This window comes from Fulmarus glacialis, unplaced genomic scaffold (assembly GCF_000690835.1).
Source record: "Fulmarus glacialis isolate BGI_N327 unplaced genomic scaffold, ASM69083v1 scaffold45063, whole genome shotgun sequence".
NCBI lineage: Eukaryota > Metazoa > Chordata > Aves > Procellariiformes > Procellariidae > Fulmarus > Fulmarus glacialis.
This window is the reverse complement of record NW_009203173.1, coordinates 1-8,775: the sequence shown is the minus strand read 5'-3', so window position 1 is coordinate 8,775 and position 8,775 is coordinate 1.

The window sequence follows — 8,775 nt, the reverse complement described above, 5'->3', positions numbered from 1 at the left end:
ATGGATCTCTCTGACATACTGCACTGAAGACCACATTGCAGACCATTGGTAAGAAGCAGCTCAGGTCCACTGGCTACAGACATCCCCTCTCCCTAAGAGGCTGCCATGGTTTGACAGTAGACAAGAGCTCTGCTCCCTTCTGGCCAGCTCCAATGGGTTGTAATGCAGCATCCCACCCTGTAATGCAGCATTCCACTCTGGTTGCTCAAGAGCCAGGGACAAAGGAGTGTGGCTAGCACCTCCCCTCTAACCTCATTTCAGAGGCTAGCTCACTACAGTCTTTTCTCGCCTAATCCTTATTATTAGTGCCTTATTAATAATTCAGTTGTCCTGTCAACTGCAAAGCCCCTGGGAAAGTGACTGACAGTTACATGAGGAAATATGCATAACGCAGATGTGGTCTCAAGGCCCTGTTTCTGAACTGCGGTCAGCATACAGCAGCAACACAAGTCGTGTTTTCCCAGCAAGTCTTTGTTCTGGGAGTGCTGCAGTGTGCTGCAGTGCAGTCCGTGTCGCTGTCTCCTCCTTCCCCATTGCCAGGCAGAGCACGTACGCTGCAGAGACTGACAGAGACCTGGCACTGCTGAGCCATCCCCTCTCACCGCAGGCCTGTGCCAAACAGAGCTACTACAACTCAGGCACGAGGAAAAGGGGCCAGGTTTGCCACGCAGGTTAACAGCTCCATTCTGCACATTTAATGCCACTCTCTCTAGTTGGGTGGCCAGCACCTGCATTTTATTAGAGCTAAGAGTAGCAACACACACTGGGTATCGTATCTGAGTCTTCAACCACGCAGAGGCAAAAGTAGCATCTTTTCAAAAGAAGAAATTTGGCTTGAACCGGTGTTAAAGAACAACAAGCCCAGGGCTGCAACATACTGGGGATTTGCTCCTACCCATTTAGCCGTCAAAAGAGAGTAATTATTCTGTACAGCCAGAAACAGCAGGAGAAAATGATTCCAGTGAGATGCAGAAGCACACTGTGCAGATTACTATTTTCCCCCCCTTTTTTTTCAAGCTGGAACCATTGTGGAACAGAAATGGAGGGCCCCACGTTTGTGTCCATTTTCCAGGCTCTTCTCTCTAGGCTCTGTGATCTCTAATGAGTGAAGCCTCCACCTTTCCTGACACTGAGCTAATGACACCAAGCACTTCCTGGCACTTTTTGTTGGAGGACTGAAGTTACTAAAGGGACGTCTGCCACCACCACTATCCCCAGATGGGAACACTAAAACAAAGAAAGAAAAGCAGGGAACTTTTCTTAGGAAACAGAATTTGAAACAGCATCTAGTGCTCCCACGTATTCCTATTCAGACACCTGACCAGTGCTCCCATAAAGTATTTAGGGCAGGACTACCTGATTTTAGGTAGCAGAGGGTATCTGTTTGACTTAACAGGAGTCTGAAGGACAGACATTATAAACTCATCAGTGTCTCAAACCTGTAACCTTCAGCATCTTACCAAGACAACGGTGTTTTTCATAGATAGTTGTAAATCACTGCTGAGTCTACAGGCAGGTCAGAAATATGCCGCTATTAGTAAAACGGTACGTGGAAACAAACGTTCTGGAGCGCCAGCACAGAGTGAAGGGAGCTTTTTCCACGTCTAGCAGAGACTGCCGGCATTTACCCAGCAGCAGGGCGCACCCTTGGATTAGAAAGCTCCAGGCAGCATGTAAGTTAAGTGCGGTGGTAGTGCATGGAAAGTATCTCTATGCTGCCCATTTTCCAGGTGATTAAACTTGTTACCCAAGCAGCTAGAATAAAGCCACAACTGAGGGCAATTTCAAAACTATTTATGTATAGTGCTTCCATAATAAATTCCATTGTATCAAGGTGTTCCCTTCGAAAGTGATTGGTCACTTGAAGTGTGTGCACTGCACTAGTCTACCAAAAAAAAAGAAAATTAAAAAAAGGCGGGGGGGAGGGGAAGAGCGCACGAGAACAGGAAAGGGAAGACAGCAACTAGCTATGCTGCAAGAGTTGGTACATTCTTAACAGAACAAAACAAGGACACCTAAGCACAGAGGAAGAGCCAAAGGGAAGGACGCCTTCCCCCGAGGTTCCCTCTGGACTCAGCAATGAGACGAAAGGCTCCTCTTCTTCCACACGGAGGCCATGGATTAATGGCATTTGGACCACAGTCAGCACTGTTCAGACACTGCTAATAAGCCAACAGATGCCTTGCCCGGGCTGCAGCAAGAAAAACACAAGTCACTGTGTGGAAGATCCCCGGGTCATTCAACCCCCTAAACAGCACATTTCCTTCCTTCTTTGCTTGGAGCAGGGCCAGGGAACCTGCTTGCTTTCAGTTACGCTCCCAAAAGTAAACCACATACAAATATCGATTTCTACACACTCTCCTCTCGGTGCACTCTTGCAGCATCTCTCAGGATCATTTTAAAAATCAACTGTCTACAGGTGGGTGAACTTCCAAACTATTTTACCCTGCTGCACTAGTCCCCATTAAAATTAAGTTACAAAGAATAAAGATGAGCTTGTACCTTAAAAACTTAGATTTTGCAGGGGCCTAATTAAAAGGCAAGTCTTTAAGTGACCTCCCATGAATCAATATTGTGTAAGTCCCAAGTTTGCCAGTTTGTATCAAAACATTATCACTTCTGTATTCTCAGTAACAGGACTTGACCAGCTTCATCCCTAAGGACAACGGCATAATGTTGAAAATAAAAGTACAACCTATGTCACAGAAACTGGCATGAAATCATCTTCTTTCCTTTATCTAGTCCTGGGTTCAACAGGGTCAAAAACAAAGTCAGCTTTACATACCACGAGTCATACACGATACACTCGGTGTATCTTTAAAACTGATATATGTGTATCCATGTTAGCAGCCTATATAGAAGGATGACTGCTAGAGCTGTGTAAAACTTAGAGGAACTGGACAGAAAGAAAACCTCTCACATTTTGGGAAGCAAAGGGTTGCTTTTTTTTGTGTGTGTGTATGTACCAAGCATAACTGAGGTCTGAAACAAGATCCTCCAGCTCAACAATAAAGGTATTGGATGGCGCCACAACACATTCTTTAAGCAAAGTATCCTGCTTCATCGCAAAAGAAAACCATGTTTTCTGGTAAAGAAAACATGACACAACCTGACCGACCCAGTCCTGCTGACTCTCCAATGCATTTTCCTGTGAAAACCCTAATTGCCAAAAAAGCACTGTCAGCAAAGCCCAAACACCACAAACAGGATGAAAATGAAGGGCAAATGGAAAAAAAGAAAAAAAAAAAAGAGCTGTCTGAAGTTATGCAATTTACCTTGCAATAATTAAGAGATGGGGTTTAAGAGCCATAGGGCTGAACGTTACAGGTATCACTCTGAGAAGTTCAAGACCATTTATCCCTTATTATTTCTTATTTTGCTAGTCACACTCTTTTCTGTCTTGCTCACTTCAGGGGTCTGCGTAGAGCCACCTGCTTAGCAGGCAATGAAGTTACAGGAACACAGGTTCCATATTCTTGTCTTTTATATTCAGCAGAGGATCTCATGACAAGTATCTATCTCGCAGTGCACTGAAGACAAGTCAAGATAGACTTGAAGACAAGTTGTCAAAATAAGCTTTTCTCCTGCTAAGTGATACGGGAAATCTAAACAGCTCCAGCCCAGCACAAGGAGATGTCTTGCACCGGAAGCACCCTAACTCTTTCCAAAGGCAGCAAAGATGCACGTGGATACAAACATATCCGCATATTTAAGGTTGTAGCCAAGGACTCTGCTTTTGATGATCAAATTTCAGATTTTTTTGTGAGCCAAAAAATTAGACTTGCAAGTTTTTCCATTTCTTGAGTTTTTCCATTACATTGAAATCTGAAGAAACGTTACAATATTCTTCAAGAAACCACAAAGAAGGTTTCTGAAGCTGTTCTTCAAGGCTGCCTCCACAAAGGTGATGAAAATGACTGCATTTCTGTATCTCCGAAACACCTCATAAATTCACAGAAAACATTCTGAACATTGTATCTTTTCTGGAAATTATTATTCTTCAAATTTAACAATAAAAATGTAACATCAGAATTACTTCTCAACATTATTCCTTAGCATAAAAGGAAGAGGTGGTGGCTTTAGGGCCTCTTTTGTGAACAGACCGAGCCCTGGCAAGGCAGGACAGCTTGGTCTCACAGAGCTTTCATCTGATGGGAGCTCTGAAGCTTTTGGGATCTGACGGAGCTACACGCATCCACTCGCCAGTGCTTCACTCCTCTCGCCCTGCACCTTCTGTGAAACTTGGCAAGCCCCAAGCCCACCCCTGGGTCACGTGTTAATTTAGGGATCTGTTCCACCATACAAAAAGGCATTTTTGCTTCTGTTGTCCTCAGCCCTTCACAGGGCAGTGAGAAGCTATCCCACGGATTCAAAACCAAGCTTAGGAAACACAGCAAAACTATTCATGGTGGTATTCATTTGCAGGGTCTGGTCCTCCTGAGAAAAACAGTTGTTCCAGTGTCATGTTAGGGCTGGGCTGCTCCACAGCATGGGCAGCCTGAGGGGAGCCTGACTGTCCCAGCAGGGAGGGACTGTAAAGAGCTGCTTGGTCAGATTTGGACCCGTACTAAGAAATTGGTTTGAATCTCATATTCATTTCCCTAAAACATGAACCATCATTTGAGTGCAGAACGAGCTTCTTTTTAATTTGTACTCAGAGGGAGCCTACTACTGATTACCGTAATGATAGCAAGTTATGCACAAAACATTTCTAGAGATGCAAAACTATTCTGTGACAAGTCTTTTAAGGATGCACGGTTATTTAAATCAGTTAGCATTTTACAGAGCTACAGCCTGTACACTTGCACAGTGACACCCAATACACAAGCTTTCACCTGAGACTAGAGAAGCACCTGCCTTGTGAAGCCTGCTAACAGCTTGTGACAGCTCCTGACTGCATGTGCTCTATATTAAAAGGGTAGCTAAAACACAGCACTTGCAAATGTTGTACAAGTTTTTTCCACTCAAGGAGGCAACAGGCTGCTACCAGAAACATTTGTGATTATACACTGAGTGGGATAGTTCCTGCAGAACTACCAAAAGACACTCTACCCCCCCCCATTCAGCCGCGTCATCCCACTAGCAGGGGACAAGACACTCGAGACTTTAATAAGAGTAAGGGTGGAGTACCCACCCTAAATGGTATAGAAAAACAAGGACCAAATCTGGGGGAAATGACTGTGCTACAGAGCTTAGTTACAAGTGCAATGCTTCACCTGCCCCCCTGTGATAGCCCACTCCTCTGCACAGCCCTCCCCATCTTCTAACCCGAAGACCTCTTCCAAAGACACTGTATTATTTCTCTTTTTGAGCTAAGCAAGCGGTGTTCCCGACGGGTGGGCACCGGCTCAAACCATTGCCTCCTGCTCACACTTTATTACACAATGTAGTGAAGCCACACGTTAGCAGACATCGAGTCTCAGATCTTGTACTTTGTTTGTGTGGTACCTAAGACACCACTATGGTCCAGGTATGGAGCTAAGAAGACACCAACGTACAGCAGCGAGTGACAAGACCTCCTTTGCTTGACAAGCCAAGTTTAAGAAATTAGCATAGAGAGCTGCTTTGCTAATCTCTGCATACTGCTTTACTGGACAAGTAAAGATCCGAAAGGATCTCCTCTTTCGTCCTGTTGCCAAGCAAGCTTCAACCAGCAAGAAACTAACTGTACCACTCATGACATGGCAGTGCAGCCAGAACTATTACAGAGGAAACACCGCTTTGCACTGATGAAAAATAAATCAGCAGTTCTTAGCAGTGAGCAGTGTCTATACCACTTGCTCTTTTTTACACTCTCACCTGGAAGTCTGGGGTTTTTGCCATGCTGCACAACCTAAGTGACAGACAGTATTTGACTGGAAGGACTAAAGGATGAGGGTGCATCATCTTCCGCACATTCCACTCGGGCAGTATCTGCCCAGGGTATAATTATTTCCCCACAGACTTCTAACCACTGAACTAATGGTGCTGTGCGATATCTGCATCTGCACATGTTCCCAAGTACTGTGCTTAAATACTCAGGAGGTATTTAAGCCCACTCTCAGGGCACTGGCTTCTCAGCATGTGCAATTTCTTTAACGGCAGTTTCTGTGTTACAACATTCACTGTATGAACACACACAGACTGAATTTAACAAGTGTGATAGCTGAGCACTGTAAAAAAAACATGCAGCGCAAAGACATTTTTCTGTTTTGCAGAGCAAGTCAGACACACCACATTCTCTCATCCAGTGCAAGCTGCAGGTGGGGATGGAAGCAGTCTAAGGACACATCACTTCTCCGAGTGCCACTGCTCTGTTCTTATTTTACAAATCATCTGCCACTTGCCTATAAAATCTTGCTCAATTCTTCTATACAGTAAAAAACCTGAACACCTTCCATGTCGCAGTACCAATTTGATCTGGTTTAGCACTTATTTCTGAGGTGTCATCATTGCAGGAACACATACTTCTGAAATGAAGCTGCGGTAGCATCCTCAATGCATCTTACAAAAAGCTCTGTTTAGCAGTAAGCTATCACAGGTCATGGTCTCTACCAGCAAATAAAAGCACTTAAAATTTTTGACTTAATATTCTAAAACAAATGCATATCCATGCTAGTGAGGCAAGCCACTTCCAGGCCTTTGGACTAGTGAGAAATGCCACAACTACTGAGGCACAAGATGAGGAAAACACTGTATTTACACTCTGAGCCTAAGCGACAGCTGAAGAAAGTTCGTGCTTTCACTGAGAAAGTAAACACTACTGGGCATGGGCAGGAACAATGAAGTAATCCAGACCTGCACATACAGGCATTGTCATCAATTTTAAGCCATTAATCTACCTACCAGGGCAAGACTGCTTACCGGCAACACTTTTCCCATAGTTTTTCCAATGCTGTAGGACTTTAGCTACTACTCCCATGCCATCTGGGACTACTCTGTTCCTCTTTATGTTCCGCAGCAGCCAGTGCTCCCTCAAAAGATGGTACTTCCCCCTACTTTTCTTTATTATGCCATTACTAGAGAAGAGAAGGAGGGTAGCTCAGGCTGGCTTTTTCCCCAAGTGGCAGTCTCTATACCAACAGCGATAAAGCACTTGCTGCCTTTTTTTTTTTCAGGCTTCTCTTCCCCAGAGCTTAGGGATGGCGAGATTTTCACACTATCCAGGAACAGCTACTTCAGCAATCGAGGGAAGGTTTTAGAGACACCATGTGGACTTGATGTATTTCAGAGGCAGGTCAGACTGCTAAAGATGTCAACTTCTTGTGCTACTTAGTAATTTGTATAAAAGCAGTTGGCTGCCTAAGGTCACTCTCTGCATCTCAAGTCAGAAATTGGCTGTGCTTTCCCATAGGTGCCAACGCTATGAAAGATGTTGTGCTTTTGGATGCATGCAAAGAGCAACAGTGCAACAATCTAGGAGGACATGCGGCACTGCTGCTCACCTGCACAGTGCTACCCACTGCTCACGGAGACTCCCTCGTCCAAGGGTTACATGCTAAAGGAGCTATTAACAGGGAAAAAGCACGTCACGGGGCACTATGCAGTATCTGTGCTATGGTACTGCAAGTACGGTAAAAATTCTGACCCAAGTTTTCGCTCATAAAAATTGCAAACTCAAGAAACAAAATATTCACCCAGAAATCATGAGACTGATGAGCAGAATGATGCGAAATGGCCTCTATTTGCTGCAAAATTAGATAAATAGGAACCGTTGCAAGCCACAAAACTGTGAAACATTAGAATAGGTCAGCAAAAGAGACCGAGATCTCCCTCCCTGGAAGCTTTCAAAAAGTCAGACATCCGTCATGTTTACCCCATCTCTAAACTGGGAGTGGCCTACACGGTCCTCTGAATTCCCCTTCCTAGTCATACTCTTTTTGATGAAGCACCCTGCAAAACAAGTTTTGCAATCACCTGGCATGGACCGTGTGCTTCAAGCATCCCGAAAGTCCCCAGGGAAGGTTTGGGCTACTGACCTCATCCTACACTGTACCAACTCAGAATATGAGACTGTGATCTAGAGGGTGCTAGCCGTCCTTCTGCATGCGTGATGCTACAACAGAACTCCTGTCACGACTCTGAGCCTTGGAAGGGCTGGGGACCAACAAGGGAGGGCGAATAGATGGAAATGCCGCCGCGTCCCACAGCTGGGGGCACAGGGAGAAGAAGGGGAGGAACAGCGAGCTTAAAAAGGCGTGCGTTCATGTTTTAAATACAGCAGAGTGACGGACAACACAGAAGCATGCAGATTTAAACCCAAACAAATACTGCACGACACATCACCCTGTAATACTTACTGGAAGCAGTACTTTGTCACATCTGCACATCCACCTGCAAAAGGTGGGGGTCCAGGACCCCTGTGTAGTACCTCTACCTGCTTCCAGGTAAATAAACCGATATCTGGCACCAGAGGACTGACCTGGGAGCCTACGAAGGCATCAGTGGAGGCTCCAGCCAGCATCTGGTGCAGACCCTGCAGCAGGGGCAGACAGAGCAGGCTCCCCTACAGAAGTGGCTGTCGTCTTTCGCATTCTCGCAGCCAGCTGGAGCTCCTCCGTCTCACCGCAGCGCTGGCGGGAGCCTCAGCTGTGCCCTCTCTGCACCCCTGCGACCGCGGTGCAGGGGCTAGCGCTCGCGGACATATTTCGGAAGTGGGAGAGTCCTGCCGTCCGCAGCGGAAGACGACGCCGAGCGATGTTCAGTGGCCGGGGGCATGGCGCTGCACACAACCGCCCGAATGCTGGAGCCGAGGGGCAGCGCCGCGGGACCCGCGGGCTCCGGTCGGCAGCTGGC